The sequence below is a fragment of the Heptranchias perlo genome, chromosome 31 (genome assembly GCF_035084215.1).
Source record: "Heptranchias perlo isolate sHepPer1 chromosome 31, sHepPer1.hap1, whole genome shotgun sequence".
Classification (NCBI taxonomy): Eukaryota; Metazoa; Chordata; class Chondrichthyes; order Hexanchiformes; family Hexanchidae; genus Heptranchias; species Heptranchias perlo.
In genome coordinates, this window is record NC_090355.1 from 9,559,034 (window position 1) to 9,578,025 (window position 18,992).

Here is an 18,992-nt window from a genome sequence, read left to right on the forward strand (position 1 = left end):
CATCTGCACTGGAGTGTCAGGACTTTTCTATTACCCAAAGAAAGGATCAGAATTCTGTGTTTTCAGCTGTATGTCATTACCTTAGTTAATAAAAAGGGTTTCAGTTCTCTGGGTATTACTTGAATTGGATGGGAACTTGTCATCTTGATGGTACACTTGCTCAGAAATAGCCAATTTGGAAGTAGCTTGAAAAATGTGTCGAGTAAATTGGTACATTGTTGATCAGTGGAACACTGAGGTTTAGATAGAGAATAAGGGGCCAGATTCACAGAAGGTTTGACCGGTACCTGTCTGGTGCAATGAGGGGCTGGCAGAGCTGAGTTACACTGCTGGCTCCACATTGCTCGCTGCCCAGGGATAAGTGAGCTCCGTGTGTGTGTGTGTGTGTGTGTGTGTGCGCGCGTGCAATTGCATGCAGAATTCCTGCTCCCCACTTTGGTTTTCCATTAATTTATTTCTGTGAAGTTATTAGCATTTTTAAATCCTTGCATTAATGAACCATGAAAACATTTACAGGTTAATTTTACATACCAGTTTTCCACCATCTTGTAAAAACATCAACATCAACTTGCATTTATACAGCATCTTTAATGTTGTAAAATAACCAAAGACGTTTTACAGGAGCGTTACAAAAAAAATTTGACACCGGGCCACGTAAGGAGATATTAGGAGAGGCTTGGTCAAAGAGGTAGGTTTTAAGGAGCATCTTAAAGGAGGAGAGAGAGGCAAAGGTTGAGGGAGGGAATTCCAGATCTAAGCGCCAAGGCAGCTGAAGGCATGGCTGCCAATGGTGGAGTAATTAAAATAAGAGTGTGCAAAAGGCCAGAATTGGAGGAGCACATAGATCTTGGAGGGTTGTAGGGCTGGAGGAGGTTACAGAGGTAGGGAGGGACGAGGCCATGGAAGAATTTGAAATCAAGGATGCAAATTGTAAAATCGAGGCTTTGCCGGACTGGGAGCCGATGTAGGTCAGCGAGCACAGAGGTAATGGGTGAACAAGACTTGGTGCGAGTTAAGAGACGGATAGAAGAGTTTTAAATGAGCTCAAGTTTACGGAAGGTGCAAGGTGTGAGGTCGGCCAGGACAGCACTGGAATAGTAAGTTCCTCTCTGCTCTGTTTTAATTAGAGAAAGAAAGTTAAACACATTCATGTTTTAAATTCAAACCAGTGGATGCAAAACTCAACTTTAAATAAACCTTAACATTTGTGTCAGGAAAATGTCACACATTTTTGTTAAATATCTCTCTATCTACCTAGGACTGCATAGTGCACTGGGCTAGAACATTGTACTTTCACATCTGGGACCTGCATCTAAACCAGCCTGGACTAATGGGATTGATGTCTTCTCTCAATGCCGGCTGTAAGGGTCCTACATAATTTTCAATTCAATTATCAAAATACACAGCACAGAGCATCCATAATTTATCACTTAATTGACAATGTCTCAGAGAAACTATGAAGATGGCTCACGTTGGAGATAGAAATGTCACTCTGCTGCAACAGAGGATGGCGTGAGGTTGGATTTGAGGCTCATTGTTGGCGCAGTTTTACTTTACATCTAACTTGCCCTGTTTATGATCTGGAAATGATTGATACTGACACTTGGTGGAGGGAAAAAAGACAATTCTCCGGCGGTGACCTCTCATTGCACGAAATTCACCAAAATATGTACTAAAATACAAATGAATAAAATGCCTGAGTGATTGTATTTGGCTTTACCCCTCAAGGGCAGTGAACAGACTGTGCTTAATGGAGATTGGTATGTTCTGCCTGGAGAGGGTTGTGTTTGCATTGAGGGTTCTGTGAACCTCTGACTTGCTAACACTGGTGTAGCTGAAAAATGAAGAGAAACAAAATACTGCTATTGTTGGAACATTTCGGTGATGAAAACGTTTCTCTCTCCATTAGAAAGTCTGGATGTTCTATCTTGAACTTCGAGCTTCAATGCCAGCCAAGGAAAGGCAACTCCATTGTTACTTAGGTAGATCTTGGAAATTCACTGGTAATCTGAACCCAGTAAGTTGATTGATAGAAGCCCAGTCAACAACAACAACAACAATTTGCATTTATGTAGCGCCTTTAAGGTAGTAAAATGACCCAAGGCGCTTCACAGGAGTGCTTATCAAACAATATTTGCCACTGAGCCACGTAAGGGGTTATTAGGACAGGTGACCAAAAGCTTGGTCAAAGAGGTAGGTTTTAAGGAGTGTCTTAAAGGAGGAGAGAGAGGTAAAAAGGCGGAGAGGTTTAGGGAGGGAATTCCAGAGCTTAGGGCCGAGGCAGCTGAAGGCATGGCCACCAATGGTGGAGTGATTAAAATCAGGGATTCAGAAGAGACAAGTATTGGAGGAGTGCAACGGTCTCAGAGGGTTGTGGGGCTGGAGGAGATTCCAGAGATAGGGAGGGGCAAAGCCATGGAGGGATTTGAACACAAGGATGAGAATTTTAAAATCGAGGTATTCCCGGACCGGGAGTCCTCTTCTCCCATCGCACTAAGTCCTGATGGGAGAACAGGACTTCGTGCGAGTTAGGATATGGGAGCAGCAGAGTTTTGGATGAGCTCAAGTTTATGGAGGGTGGAAGATGGGAGGCCAGCCAAGAGAGCATTGGAATAGTCGAGCTAAGAGGTAAAAAGGGCATGGATGAGGGTTTCAGCAGCAGATGAACGAAAGGGGCAGAGACAGGTGATGTTACGGAGGTGAAAGTAAGTGGTATTGGTGATGGAGCGGATATGTGGTTGGAAGCTCATCTCAGGGTTAAATAGGATGCCAAGGTTGCAGTTCAGCCTCAGACAGTGGCCAGGAAGAGGGATGGAGTCGGTGATTAGGGAACGGAGTTTGCGGCAGGGACCAAAGACACAATGGCTTCAGTCTTCCCAATATTTAGTTGGAGGAAATTTTTGCTCATCCGGCACTGGATGCTGGACAAGCAGTGTGACAACAGTGGAGGGGGCGAGAGAGGAGGTGGCGAGGTAGAGCTGGGTGTCGTCAGCGTACATGTGGAATCTGACATGTTTTTGGATGATGTCACTGAGGGGCAGCATATAGAGGAGAAATAGGAAGAGTTCAAGGAAAGATCCTTGGGGGACTCCAGAGGTAATGATGCAGGGGCGGGAAGAGAAGTCATTGCAGGTGGTTCTCTGGCTACGACCGGATAGATAAGAATGGAACCAGTCCCACCCAGCTGGACGATGGAGGAGAGGCATTGGAGGAGGATGGTGTGGTCAGCCATGTCAGAGGCTGCAGACAGGTTGAGAAGGATGAGGAGGGATAGTTTACCACGGTCACAGTCACGTAGGATGTCATTTGTGACTTTGATGAGGGCCGTTTCTGTACTGTGGCAGGGTCTGAAACCTGATTAAAGTAATTCAAACATGGAGTTGTGGGAAAGATGGGCACGGATTTGGGAGGCGACAACATCTTCAAGGACTTTGGAGAGGAAAGGGAGGTTGGAGATAGGGCAGTAGTTTGCAAGGACAGCGGGGTCGAGGGTGGTTTTTTTTAGGAGGGGTGTGATGATGGCAGATTTGAAGGGGAAGGGGATGGTACGTGAGAAGAGGGAACCGTTAACAATATCAGCTAACACAGGGGCCAGGAAGGGAAGTTGGGTGGTCAGCAGTTTGGTGGGAATAGGTTTGAGGGAGCAGGAGGTGGGGTTCCTGGTCCAGGTGAGCTCGGAGAGGGCTAAAGGGGAGATAGGAGAGAAACTGGAGAAATATGCAAGTTCAGGGCTAGGGCAGGGGGAACTTTAGGGCAAGTTTGGCTTGGTGGGCTGGGGAAGGGAGGGAAGCGGCAGTGTTAGCTGAATGAATGGTCTCAAACTTAGTGACAAAGAAGTCCATGAGCTCCTCACACTTGCTGTTGGAGGTGAGGGTGGAGGAGGCAGGGGAGAGGGGTTTAAGATGATGGTTTGTAGTGGAGAAGAGCAGGCGGGGATTATCTTTGCATTCCAGGATGATCCTGGAATAGTGACCAGTTTTGGCAGAGGAGAGCAGGATCCGATAGTGCTTTATATCATCCAGCCAGATCTGGTGATGCATGGCTAAACCAGTTGTCCACCATAAACGTTCAAGTCTGCGTCCCTTGGACTTAAGGGAGTTGGAGATGAGGGCCATACCAGGGGGAATGACCAGAGTGAGAGAGAGTAATGGTTTTACAGGGGAGAAGGGCATCAAAGGTGGAGGCAGGGGTGTGATTGAGCAAATCGATAGCTGCAGAAATGTCGTGGTGAATGGAGGGCCAAAGGCTAGACAATTGGGAATTTCTAAGTGACTTGGGGGAGACACAGAAGGAAGTGGGGTTGCGAGGGGGAAGGGGGATATTGGTGGAGAGGGATACAAGGAAGTGATCGGAGATGGCCTTATCTGTGATTGACACGATGGAAATAGAGAGGCCATGTGATGGCCGTGAATATCGGAAGGGGAGTTTATATGGAGGAAGAGATGAAGGGAGGATAAGAGGGCAGTGAACTCAGAGGAGAGCGAGCATAAGGAGTTTGAAATCACCGAGGATGAGAAGTCACTCAGTGCAGAGGCTGAGGGAGGAAAGCAATAAAGATATCTTGATGAGAAACTTGGCGTGGTACTTGGGTGGGCGGGAGAGAATGAGGATTTTAAAGGAGAGGTGAGAAGCAGAGAGACTTGACACAGTCCCACAGCAGCTGTGCTTTCAACACATGGAATGTTCCAGACTTTCTCGACCAACATTTCATAGTGAGGTGTCCTTTTTGAGCAGATTGATAGTCGAGGATCATATTGCAGTTTCCACACGAAAGCAAAGCAGTGCATCGACTTAAAAATGGCACCGATCTGATGCCAGAATTTGCTGCAGTCCAGAAGACTATGTCTCACTGCTTGGGTTTGGCACCCTGTTGAGCACAACTCTAGTCTGGTTGTGTGTAAGGCTGGGTTTAAAAAGGACTCGGATGATCTATTGGATCTCGTGGGAACTTGATGAACGCTATAATGGGTCTTGTTATGAGAAAGCCCACACGACCATCTGCTCTTACAACAGGAACTGTAGAACTATATGGGGAAATGGCGGGAAAGTGGAGTTGAGGTAAAAATCAGATCAGCCGTGATCTTGTTAAATGGCGGAGCAGGCTCTAGGGGCCGAACAGCCTACTCCTGCTCCTATCTCTTATGGTCTCTTATTAACCCTCTACCTGTCTTGACCCATTGTTGAATTGTCAATGTCTCAACTCCTCTGTGTGAAAATGTGTAAATATCAGGCAAAATTGAACATCATCATGGCAAAATAAAACATCTATAGATAACCCCCAATAAATAATTGAAGAAATAAATAGGATGCAAGAAGAGAATTCCAAATGATTGTTTCTGGAAACAAAGTTTTCAGGGTTATCCAGAATACAGGTGACGTTAATGATTTGATCAGTGGAAATAAAATGAGTGGAAAAGTCTTGTTTTTACCAGGCGTGACAGGATGGGTCTGGCATTCACCAGAGCAAACATTTCTTTTTGAAATCATCAAAGCTTTTACATCTAGTTCAGGTTGCTTGTTATAATTAATACCTGCCCATTCGACTCCCAAACCAAAGTAATGCAAATTTTTAATTTTATTGCAGTCTGAAGAAGTTGTTCAAACAATAAGCATATTAGAGGGCTATTTGCAGCATTAATTTTAATGAGGCTATGTATGCTTTGATGCCTTGTACAGCCCCTAGACAAAATGAATCTACATGAGGCTTTAACTACTGCAGTCCAAATATCCTGCTTCTGAAGCATCATTCTGTCGAATATTGAGACACAGTCCCAAAGGAGTTTGCACTGTGTGACACTAGCTACCACACAGTTAAAATGAGATGATGGCTGAAGTATCCTGGATTGATGGCTCCCTGATGTTGCTGCACTGTCCTTTAGAAGGCTCAGGAAATCCACTAAATCAATTTCCCTTTTGAACAAATGCTGCTTCAGCAAAGTACTCATTTTCTTTTGGTAAGACAGGAAGGATATTAAAGTTTATTCTAATTTTTTTTTACTCGTTCATGGGATGTGGGCATCGCTGGCGAGGCCGACATTTATTGCCCATCCTTAATTGCCCTTGAGAAGGTTGTGGTGAGCCGCCTTCTTGAACCGCTGCAGTCCGTGTGGTGAAGGTTCTCTCAGTGCTGTTGGGAAGGGAGTTCCAGGATTTTGACCCAGCGACGAGGAAGGAACGGCGATATATTTCCAAGTCGGGATGATGTGTGACTTGGAGGGGAACGTGCAGGTGGTGGTGTTCCCATGTACCTGCTGCTCTTGTCCTTCTAGGTGATAGAGGTCGCGGGTTTGGGAGGTGCTATCGAAGAAGCCTTGGCGAGTTGCTGCAGTGCATCCTGTGGATGGTACACACTGCAGCCATGGTGCGCCGGTGGTGAAGGGAGTGAATGTTTAGGGTGGTGGATGGGGTGCCAATCAAGCGGGCTGCTTTGTCCTGGATGGTGTCGAGCTTCTTTGTGGCTGCTGTGCAGCTAGGAAGACCGAACACACTGGGGCTCTGTTGTCTAGAAAAGAAAAGGCTGAGGGGTGACCTAATAGAGGTCTTTAAAATTATGAAGGGGTTTGATAGGGCAGATGCAGAGAAGATGTTTCTGCTTTTGGGGGGAAGGGGAGGGAGGGGAGGGCAAAACAGGAGCCATAAATATAAGATAGTCACAAATAAATCCAATAATAATTCAGGAGAAACTTCTTTACCTGGACAGTGATTAGAATGTGGAACTTGCTACCAGATGGGGTGATTGAGGCGAATAGCGTAGATGCATTTCAGGGAAATTAGATAAGGACATAAGAGATAATCTAGGTAATATGGAGCTTATTGAATGTCATGACAACATAAAGGAAAAAGAAAGACTTGCATTTATAAAGTGCCTTTCGTGACCTCAGGACGTTAACCAATGAAGTACTTTTGAAGCGGAGACATTGTTGTAATGTCGGAAACGCAGCAGCCAGTTTGTGCACAGAAAATAATACAATGAAGCAAAAAGGCATCAAAATATTAATGCAATGCAATAATCATTTAACTACATAAACTGGGCTAATTGATTAAAACACAGCTGCAGGGTATAAAATCTTTGCAGCTTTACTTAGTGAATTTTTGAAAAACCAGCCTCTGGTAAATTGCATGGAATCTTTCCTCTATTAGCATCCAGTGGCAAAGTGAATAGTGGGCTGAAGACTATGAAAGGGTCTTGGATTACAAGTGTGTCCTTTCTTTGATCCATTGAAGATTTTTTTTTACAGCAAACAGTGTATTCATTACTCCGGAAGAGAGTTTATTCTCAGTATACAGGTTCTTGACATTGGATAAAGAAGGAAAATCCATCTTTTTTCTGTTCCGTCACGAGCATTTCTTGACATACTGGTTGTAGACAATACCTTTGTTATATGTAACTGTCCTTGGAGTTGACTTAAAAAATAATCCTTCTTCAATGAATTTCTCACCGGATTAATTCTGAATTAAAGCTTACTGGGACTTTGAAACAGACAAGTCGTGTCAGAACAGCCATTGTGCTATCCCATGCAAGCGTCTGAAATGTCTTGAGGGTATCTCATTTTGAAATGAGATATAAAATGTACACAATTCTCAGGACAAAATTGTACTTTCGTCATGCTCATCCCCTCTGTTAGCTTACCCAAGTGATAGTCAATGTCAGCAGGCAGTTCATGGAGGACATTACAGATGTCCCTCACTTCACTTGGCATCCACAGATGCACTTTTGAGCAGGAGTCACTGGCTGGCAATCAGGAGTGGAAAAAAAAAGAAAGATAGACTTCCATGGCCTGAGGATGTCCCAAAGCTCTTTACAACCATTGAAGCACTTTTGAAGTGCAGTCACTGTTGTAATGTAGGAAACGCAGCAACCAATTTGTGCACAGCATTGTGGAAATGACCAGATAATTTGTTTCAATGATGTTGATTGAGGGATAAATATTGGCCAAAACACCGGGGAGATCTCCCCTGCTCTTCTTCGAAATAGTGCAATGGGAACTTCTGTGTCCACCTGAGAGGGCAGACTGTTTGAAGTCTCATCCGAAAGACGGCACCTCCGACAGTGCAGCACTCCCTCCCTCCCCAGCTGAGAAATGCTGAAGCCAGTTGTAGCACCCTTTTTAGTACCCTGGACATGATGACCTAAATCAGCAATCCAAGAATTGACTCTGGAATTTTTCGGGTCTGTTATGCTCACTTCCACACCAGACAGTGACTTACCAATTGAGGCACTAGAGTCCTAATATAGCTTCATGGTTAACTTGGATTGCCCATTGCAGAAATGGGACAGGGGGTGCAAATCATAAATCATTGATGAACATTATCATAGCTGATCATGGTACTTGCTTTCAGACTTTTTCCTACATATACTTGAAAAGGAAAAATTTGCAGGGCAATGGGGAAAGAGCGGGGGAAGGGAGTGGGGCTAATTGGATAGCCCTTTTGAAGAGCTGGCACAGGCGTGAAGGGCCGAATGGCCTCCTTCTGTGCTGTTAATAAAAAGAGTACTATATGAGTACAAGTTGTTGCACTGACGGTATTTGCCAACTGTATTTTTCAAGGTAATATCTAGCCCTTTCTAACCATTAGATTACCGAACTTGACACCTAAACATTGTAGTTGTTGGCTCTTCATTCATGTGTTGCCGCTTTAATAAACAGAATGTGTGACACAATTGAGGTATGATGGTTGTGTTTCTCTCGGGGAGCAGCATTTAGAAAAGAATATGAGAAAACATGGACCTGAGTTTCTTCCAAGCAAGTTCTAAAGAAGTTTATCTCATTGCCCTCCTGCAAAGTCTCAGGAGCTCTGAGACACATATTTTCAAACAGCCAGCATCCTGGGATTTGACATAATTATAATTTGCAACATGAAATTACAGCTGGTGCTAACAAATAGCACTGGGTCAAGCAAGCTAATTGCATAATATTGATGATACGAAGTGGTCCTAGTAGGCTTGAAGACTGTGAAGGTGGCTGCGAAAGTTAAGATTATCGTAAATCCTACGGTTGACGGCTTTTAAAAAAAGTTTTGGCTTCCATACAATTGTCTTTTATGAAACCAGTGTGCATGAAACATTTTTACTGAGGCACCATACAGTGTCAATATACTATTCCATGCTATGGAGTGATGGGAGCTGGATGAGATGTTGGTTCAGTTACTTCTGGTGGTTCAAGTTGATGTTAAAGATCCCCTGGCATTAGCACTGCTGGTTTCAGAGTGCCACTCGCAAGGGTGGCACTCTGAAACCAGCAGTGCTAATGCCAGGGGATCAAGTTGTTGTGCAAGAAAAAAGTGAGAGGGGCATAAATGTGGAGATTTTTAATGTTTCTTTTCTTGTAATTTTGGTCACGTATAAATTCCTGCTGTATGTAAGTAGTGCACATTCAGTCAATTTACAATTGACTGCAAAAATATACATTTGGCTGTACAAAGGCAGGAGTATAGTTTGAATTCTCAGGATTCTTTGCTGAATGCAAACTCATGGAAAACCTCAGTCTCTTAACTCCCTCGATGGCTTAGTCAGTAAAACTGCCGCCTGATGCTCTACTAGGTCCCAGTTCAACAACTTATCCGTGCTGAGTTAGCTGAACTGGAGTAGGAGAATTTCCCTTAGTGTCCCTTGGCTGAAAAGAGGAAAAAATCATCCAGGACTCTCATTCCTGATCGCCATTGGGTCATTGCTGCCAGAAAGTGCATGCGTGTGGACTTGTGACAAGGACATGTTTTGGTTTTATTGCGGTGATGTCCATAGTTGAATAGCCAGCCAGTGAGTCATGTCCAGGCTCACACGTCCAAGGATAGTCAAAGTTGTGGAAAGCTACCAGCATCTGCAGAAGTGTACTGCAGCAAGGATTGGGGCCATCAGCAGAGGAAGAGAGAAAATGAATGGAAATTGGGGGAAGATGTGGTGCATAAACACGTCACAACATTTGCCCTAAGCTTGCTGGCTAAATAGGCAGCAAGTCTACACGCACAAAATGGAGTGGCAAGGACTTTCAAGGGTTAATTTTTTTTTGGAAGACTTTTAATCAATTGAAATTCAAAATTGTGGCAAAGCGATGTGCAGAGCAGCCATTGATTTAATGTTTCCGCACAGGCTCCACTGTGCAGAAGTCAATTATTAAGAAAGATTATTTTTAAATAAAAATTCAATCCCACTTTAATGCTTGGTGCGAGAGATTCTCAGGTAATGAGCTTTCTTTTTTTTTATGGGCCATCATCGGTAATTCAGTTTCTTGATTAGTTATTTTATATTAATTTCAGAACTTATATTAAATCTGTTTGTTCTAATTCTTCAGCCACCTCACTCTAGCGTGTCGGTCATTTGGCCAGTCCAAAAAAAAAAACATTTTCATTACTGTGTTCTATTGGAAACAGCCTATGAAATATCAGGTCATCAAAACTGAATGACTGCAAGTGAAGTGGACTTAAAGCAGCCACTGGGAGAAATGAATGGTTATAAAAAATATCATTAGCAATTGAGTCTGGTTCGTTTTATTTCCAGTACTCACCAGTCGGAATTTAGTGTCTATGAATGTTTAAAATATAATGGACCCTGAATATATGGTACAGTGCTGGAGGGCTGGATAGGGACTCCAGTTGGAAGCCAAGCCCCCGCTGTTATTTATTGTTGATCCGCTCTGAGCCGATGGATTTTACAAACTTTTGCTATGCCAACGGACTTGACTTCCTCTTCTGAATTTTCACTATATTAATACCAGAAATCAAAAGTTGTATTTGTGAAGAAAGGCTTGAAAAAAGGGTTATTTCGTGACTTGAGTAGAGCAGGTTAAGGGGGAAATCTCCAACAGAGGTTTTCACAATTCTGAAAGGCTTGATTTGCGAAAGGTTGGCCCCGATATTTGCCGGGAGGCGGGGAGGGAGCGGGGGCGCCTGTCAGCGGCTGGGAAGCCCAGAAATGCCGGGAAGGCGGAGACCCTGCCGAATTTAACGGCAGGAACTCTTCAGAATTTTTTTTACTCCGCTTCCCGCCTGGCAGCCGGCCAGATTGAGAGGCTGGTCACTGCTGGGCATGAAAGCCTGTGGTGGAAGGCTGCAGCCGGGGACTGGAGAGGAGGGAGGGAGAGATCGGATCGCAGCGGTAGGGAGGTCAGAAGATTGCGGCAAGTTTGCTTGAGGGACCGGGGGGAAGCACTCCTGCTCCTCCTGGCCCACAATCAGTGCTGGAAAAGCAATTACTTGCTGGATCCGGCAGCTCCCACCTCCCTTCAGCCTCCTGGTTTCCCGAGCCCTGGAGAAACCTGTGTTAAATTCAAATTGCTGACAAAATCTGAGGCACGTAGCCTCACTAATGTAATATAATGACCGACCCTCCTCTCGAGAACGGGTAACTTGGCCTTCCCCCATCCCGCCTTGGTAAAACCGGAAGTAGATGCATTCGCCGCGGGTTAGGATCGGGTTTCCCATTTTTAACTATTTAAACCCTGCCACTGTCCCGCCCGTCTTAGCGGGTTAAAATTACCCCCGTTGTTTCCACTTGTTGACACATCGGCAGCAAGGGGACATTGATTCAGGATTAACACCACATAAATGAAGGAGGAAGCAATAAGAATTTTTTTCCACACTGTGTCATTAGAACATGGAATGCTTTGTACAAGTGTCTACTGAGAGAAAGAGACGATTATGTAATTTAAAGAGGAACCGGGTAAGCATTTGAAAAGAATGAATATAAATTTATACAGACAAAAGTGCAGGGGAAAGGGAATGGTTTCCTTCTCTGCAGTAAATTCTATGATTTTTATGAATAAATGTGGCTCCCTATGTCTGAAAATTGTAAAGATTACCTCCATAAACATGAGCTCATCCAAAACTCCTCTGCCCATATCCTAACTCGCTCCAAGTCCTGTTCACCCATCACCCCTGTGCTCGCTGACTTACATTGACTCCTGGTCCGGCAACACCTCGATTTTAAAATTCTCATCCTTGTGTTCAAATCCCTCCATGGCCTCGCCCCTCCCTATTTCTGTAACTTCTTCCAGCCCTACAACCCTCTGAGATCTCTGTGCTCCTCCAATTCTGGCCTCTTGCGCATCATTGATTTCCTTCACCCCAACATTGGCAGCTGTGCCTTCAGCTGCCTAGGCCCTAAGCTCTGCAATTCCCTCCCTAAACCTCTCCGCCTCTCTACCTCTCTCTCCTCCTTTAAGTCGCTACTTAAAACCTACCGTTTAAAACCGACCAAGCTTTTCGTCACCTGTCCTAATATCTCTCTGTGGCAAATTTTGCAATGATAATGCTTCTGTGAAGTGCGTTTGGACATTTTACTTTACAAAGCTGAGATTGAGGTGCCGCTAGTGCAGTGCTTAGACTGTTCAGCCTGTCGAAAATAGTGTGGCGGCTTTAACTTCATTTGGCCACTGGCTGCGAGAGATCCATACTGCTGCAGCTGATGACTAAAGGACAATATAAAAACAGCTTAAGACGGCCTCCTTTTGTGAAATTCAGAGGGCAAAATAGGGACGAGGCAAGAGTTTGGATCATGGCTTGGGTTCTGAAGCTTCAAGACAATCCAAGAGCCTTAAGCCTCCAGTCCAAAACCAGTTGGGTATGAACCCGAATTGCTTCCTACTGGAAGGATCATTCACCCCCCACAGCCATCGGCCTCATACCAGTGCAATAATAGTCTCAGCACAGCCTGCGTGACAACTCAATAAACATTGAATGTACGACCTATCTGGAGACAAGAAGCTCCCAATGTAATTACTTTATGGCACCACACTGATGCAATCATTCTGTGCTTGTGTGATTTATGTGAAATGTTGATCTAAGTGCTGTCGCCTTCAGGCCTGTATAAGGATTGGAGTTTCTCACAGTACGCTCCTAAACTTCTATTGTGCTGTGCTGCATACCCTACCTGCTCGCTTTATCATCACTCTTGAAATCAAGGCCCAGGACACTGCTTCCAACTCCAACTCATCCTTCTCCAGGATCGTGACACTGTTCGAACAAACTGCAGTATTTTAAAACCCAAGTTTGATGATGCCGTATCACAAATGATTTACCTTGTCATCGCTCCTTATTAGTGTCAAATGTGGGAGTACATTGAATTATAGGCCTATCACCTTTTTTTATAACAAAATCCAAGTTACAGGCCAAGGCCCAGAATGCAGCACCACGGTTGAAAAGAGAACCAATAAAGAAAGAAAGAAGATAGACTTGCATTTATATAGCGCCTTTCACGTCCTCAGGACGTCCCAAAGTTCTTTACAGCCAATGAAGTATTGTTTGAAGTCTGGTCACTTTTGTAGTGTAGGAGTTGAGGTAAATCAAGAAGTAAGTTAATTTACCTCATGAAGGAGGTAATTTTCGCCCTCACTGGTGATGTGGTGGAACGAATCGTTCACCCGGGGTGTCGAACCTGTCCAATTTTTATCCCAAATCGCGCAGGTTATACAATGGACCATCCGCTCTGCCAGATTCCACTCTCCACCACCCCCCCCCACTCCATTAATGCCAGGTTTGTGTTTTGAAAGTTGAGGAACTCCATATTTTGGGGGTCTGGAAAAAGGTTGAAACGAGACACGATGCCCAGTTTTGAAATAAGAGGTGTTAGAAACAACCTAAGGAGACATTTGGGTTAATGATTCATAAATGTGAAAGCAGAACTGGACTTGTGATTGCAGGTCTAACACTCGTTAATTATCTTCCTGTTCTGCATCATAATCTGGATGTTTGCCACTCGTTTCATTACAGTAAACCAGATCTCATTTCATGGTTTTATAAAATCAAGAATTAACTGTACAGGGATAAAACATCTCAACCATCCATGGCTAGCCTGCACTTAATGTGCAAAAACATAAACCTCGTCAAATTAGCTGAAGTGCAAATTGTCCTATTATTTTATACCATGAATGTATTAGCTTCTGCATAGCCCCAATCCACTAACTAATCGTTTAATCTCTTCACACCTATTTACAGTAATTCTGCTGCAGAATTTGTGTCACAGTAGCAAGGCTTGGATGCAAACAAGGTGTTATTGTGACATTGGCAAGGTCAATGGCCAGAAATGCGAGAGACTTTAAAGCAACAGCACATGCTGATATCTGTAGTTGCTCAAAAATCGTGATTGCATGTGCAGTTAATTCAGAATGTATTTACACTGCAAGGTTAGCCTCAGTGCAGCTAAACTTGTGGAATCTAAATCCGATGTTAATGCTCACACTGACATCGAAGTCTCACTCCACTTCACTCCGGGTCCAGGTGGGGCCCTGACTGCAAATTCAGGCTTCATTCACACTACAACTGCAGTGCCGGCTTCACACCAGCGTGACACTTGCAGTGTAAACGCACCCTCAATGTCGCTGCCGTTTCCAGTTGATGTGATGTAACTGAGGCATTGAATGCAGAGTCTCGAGCAGTCCCAGTAGGATGCAGCAGGCCTGAAGTTGTGTAGGTGTGGGAGAGCAAGACTGCTGGCCACCAGACTGCTGTGTGTGAGGCATTTTGCTGGGGATTGGGGTGAGGGAGCTTTCCTGTTCATCTCATTGTGCGGTGGTCATGCTGACAGCAGGTGCCTGATATGGCAATGAGTTCCATTCCCAAGCACTAACATCCCGCACTTGGATGAGCAAAAGAAAAGTCTTTGAACAACAGTTTGATTGTTGATAGATCTATCGAGCTAACAAAATGACATGCAGTGCCTCTTTCATCATGCTACAAATGCATGGGGAATTTGGAAATAAATCTTGGACATTTAGAGGTAGAAATACGTGTTGGCCGGCAGCACATCGACCGCCCGTTATACGCCCCTCTCCATATTCAGTTCCATGAACTGCAAAACCTTTTGCATTGTTCCTCTAGTTTGGCTCTGTCTTTATTTGTCTGCGACTTCCCATTCTTTATCTCTGCCTTTTTTCTGTAAGTCTCTCATTCCTTGATCGGGAATGGAGCTGATGAAAAGTATTCGAGAACGGTCTGAGAGTTGCATTGTACGAAATTTATGCTTGCCTTTTTAAGAGTTGTAGCTGGAGACAAAGGCTATGGGGTCCCGAAAACATCCCAGCTGCAGTGCTGAAGGCTTGTGCTCCAGAACTAGCCGCGCATCCAGCCAAGCTGTTCCAGTACAGCTACAACACTGGCATCTACCCGACAATGTAGAAAATTGCCCAGGTATGTCCTGTCCACAAAAAGCAGGACAAATCCAATCCGGCCAATTACCGCCCCATCAGTCTACTCTCAATCAAGAGCAAAGTGATGGAAGGTGTCGACAGTGCTATCAAGCGGCACTTAGGAACATAGGAACAGGAGTAGGCCATTCAGCCCCTCATGCCTGCTCTGCCATTTGATAAGATCATGGCTGATCTGTGATCTAACTCCATATACCTGCCTTTGGCCCATATCCCTTAATATCTTTGATTGCCAAAAAGCTATCTATCTCAGATTTAAATTTAGCAATTGAGCTAGCATCAATTGCCGTTTGCAGAAGAGAGTTCCAAACTTCTACCACCCTTTGTGTGTAGAAATGTTTTCTAATCTCGCTCCTGAAAGGTCTGGCTCTAATTTTTAGACTGTGCCCCCTACTCCTAGAATCCCCAACCAGCAGAAATAGTTTCTCTCTATCCACCCTATCTGTTCCCCATAATATCTTATAAACTTCAATCAGATCACCCCTTAACCTTCGAAACTCCAGAGAATACAACCCCAATTTGTGTAATCTCTCCTCGTAACTTAACCCTTGAAGTCCAGGTATCATTCTAGTAAACCTACGCTGCACTCCCTCCAAGGCCAAAATGTCCTTCCGCATGTGCGGTGCCCAGAACTGCTCATAGTACTCCAGGTGTGGTCTAACCAGGGTTTTGTATAACTGCAGCATAACTTCTGCCCCCTTGTACTCCAGTCCTCTAGATATAAAGGCCAGCATACCATTCGCCTTCTTGATTATTTTCACTCACCAATAACCTGCTCACCGATGCTCGGTTTGGGTTCCGCCAGGACCACTCGGCTCCAGACCTCATTACAGCCTTGGTCCAACCATGGACAAAAGAGCTAAATTCCAGAGGTGAGGTGAGAGTGACTGCCCTTGATATTAAGGCAGCATTTGGCCGAGTGTGGCACCAAGGAGCCCAAGTAAAATGGGAATCAGGGGGATAACTCTCCAGTGGCTGGAGTCATACCTAGCATAAAGGAAGATGGTAGTGGTTGTTGGAGGCCAATCATCTCAGCCCCAGGGCATTGCTGCAGGAGTTCCTCAGGGCAGTGTCCGAGGCCCAACCATCTTCAGCTGTTTCATCAATGACCTTCCCTCCATCATAAGGTCAGAAATGGGGATGTTCGCTGATGATTGCACAGTGTTCAGTTCCATTCGCAACCCCTCAAATAATGAAGCAGTCCGTGCCCGCATGCAGCAAGACCTGGACAACATCCAGGCTTGGGCTCATAAGTGGCAAGTAACATTTGTGCCAGATAAGTGCCAGGCAATGACCATCTCCAACAAGAGAGAGTCTAACCACCTCCCCTTGACATTCAACGGCATTACCATCACCGAATCCCCCACCATCAACATCCTGGGGGTCACCATTGACCAGAAACTGAACTGGACCAGTCATATAAATACAGTGGCTAGGAGAGCAGGTCAGAGGCTGGGTATTCTATGGCAAGTGACTCACCTCCTGACACCCCAAAGCCTTTCCACCATCTACAAGGCACAAGTCCAGGAGTGTGATGGAATACTCTCCCCACTTGCTTGGATGAGTGCAGCTCCAACAACACTCAAGAAGCTCGACATCATCCAGGACAAAGCAGCCTGCTTGATTGGCACCCCATCCACCACCCGAAACATTCACTCCCTTCACCACTGGCGCACTGTGGCTGCAGTGTGTACCATCCACAGGATGCACTGCAGCAACTCGCCAAGGCTTCTTCGACAGCTCCCCCCAAACCTGCGACCTCTACCACCTAGAAGGACAAGAGCAGCAGGCACATGGGAACAACACCACCTGCACGTTCCCCACCAAGTCACACACCATCCCGACTTGGAAATATATCGCCGTTCCTTCCTCGTCACTGGGTCAAAATCCTGGAACTCCCATCCTAACAGTACTGTGGGAGAACCCTCACCACATGGACTGCAGCGGTTCAAGAAGGCGGCTCACCACCACCTTCTCAAGGGCACTTAGGGATGGGCAATAAATGCCGGCCTCGCCAGCGATGCCCACATCCCATGAACGAATAAAAAAAAAAGTTAAAATAAATATTATATAATCTGATGCATAAAATATGAATAATTTAGCTTTGGCAGTTTAGCTGCAACTATTGCTCTGTACATCATTATTTGTCATGTTTCTAATATAACTTTATCACGCCTTTCACAACCTCAAGATGTTCTAAAGAGCTTCACAGCCAATGAAGTATTTTTGAAGTGTAACTGTTTTTATGCAGGCAGACACTATTAATTTACTCAATGCTTAAGCATTCCAATTCAGAGATTTTTTATATATATAACTCGCTTTCTGCTTCTCTGTCTCTCTCTCCGTCTCTGTATCTTCTTGTGTCTCTCCCCAGCTGTCTCTCTCTGTCTCTCTCTCCCTTTCTTTCATCTTTCTCTCTCTCTCTGTATGTGTACATGTGTGTAAGTGTATGTATATGTAGATGTATGTGTATGTATATGTAGATGTGTGTATAAGCATATGTATGTGTATATGCATGTGTGTGAACATATGCATTTGTTAACTGAGCATCCCCTGGCTAAGTTGTAAGCATTATCTCCCCACAGAGTCAGAAGGTTCAAACCCAACTTCAGGATTTCAGCACATAATCTACACGAACACTTCAGTGCAGCACTGAGGGCGTGTTAAACCGAGGCCCTGTCTGATAGTTCAGGTATATGTATTTAAAATAGAGCAGAGCATTCTCATCGTGTCTTTGTCAGCATTCCTACTCAAACAGATTATCTGGTCTGTTATATATTTTCTGTTTGTGGGATCTTACTGTGCATAACATATTTGCCTGTATAACAACATTGATTGCACTTCAAAAGTAATCCATTCGGTGTAAAGTGCTTTAGGACATCTAGAGGAGGTGAGAGATGATATATAAATACATTTATATATTTTTAAATATATGTATATGTATATATAATTATATTGGGCTGGTTCTCGTTAGAGCAGAAAAGGTTAAGGGGAGATTTAATAGAGGTGTTCAAAATTATGAAGGGTTTTGATTGAGTATTAAGGAGAAATTGTTTTCACTGGCAGAAGAGCAAGCAATTAGGAAGGCAAATGGCATGTTGGCCTTTATTGCAAGGGGGTTGGTGTCCAAGAGTAAGGAAGTCTTACTACAATTGTACAGCGCTTTAGTGAGACCTCACCTGGAGTACTGTGTATAGTTTTGGTCTCCTTATCGAAAGAAGGATATACTTGCTCTGGAGGCAGTGTAACGAAGGTTCACTGGATTGATTCCTGGGATGAGAGGGTTGTCCTATGAGGAGAAATTGAGCAGAATGGGCCTATACTCTCTGGAGTTTAGAAGAATGAGAGGTGATCTCATAGAAATATATAAGATTCTGAGGGGGCTTGACAGGGTCGATGCTGAGAGTTTGTTTCTTCTGGCAGGAGAGTCTAGAACCAGGGGGCATCGTCGCAGGATAAGGGGTCAGCCATTTAGGACTGAGATGAGGAGGAATTTCTTCACTCCGAGGGTTGTGAATCTTTGGAATTCTCTATCCCAGTGGGCTATGGATGCTGAGTCATTGAATATATTCAAGGCTGAGATAGATAGATTTTTGGACTGTCGGGGAATCAAGGGATATGGGGATCGCGGGGGGGGGGGGGGGGGGAGAAAGTGGGGTTGAGGTCGAAGATCAGCCATGATCTTATTGAATGGCGGAGCAGACTCGAGAGGCTGTATGGTCTACTCCTGCTCCTATTTCTTCTGTTTTTATCGAAGAGTCGGTAACCAGAAGACACAGATTTAACTAATTGACAAAAAGAACCAGAGGGGGCCGGAGGAGAATTTTGTTTTATGCAGTGAGTTGTTATGATCTG

The 18,992-nt window shown here is 44.6% G+C and overlaps 1 protein-coding gene across 8 annotated transcripts in view; it reads left to right on the forward strand.

Annotated features, from left to right (window-relative positions):
- The window catches only part of LOC137300492 (uncharacterized), a 418,621-nt gene that overhangs the window by 708 nt on the left and 398,921 nt on the right, over positions 1-18,992 (forward strand). The gene's annotated exons all lie outside the window — the stretch shown is intronic.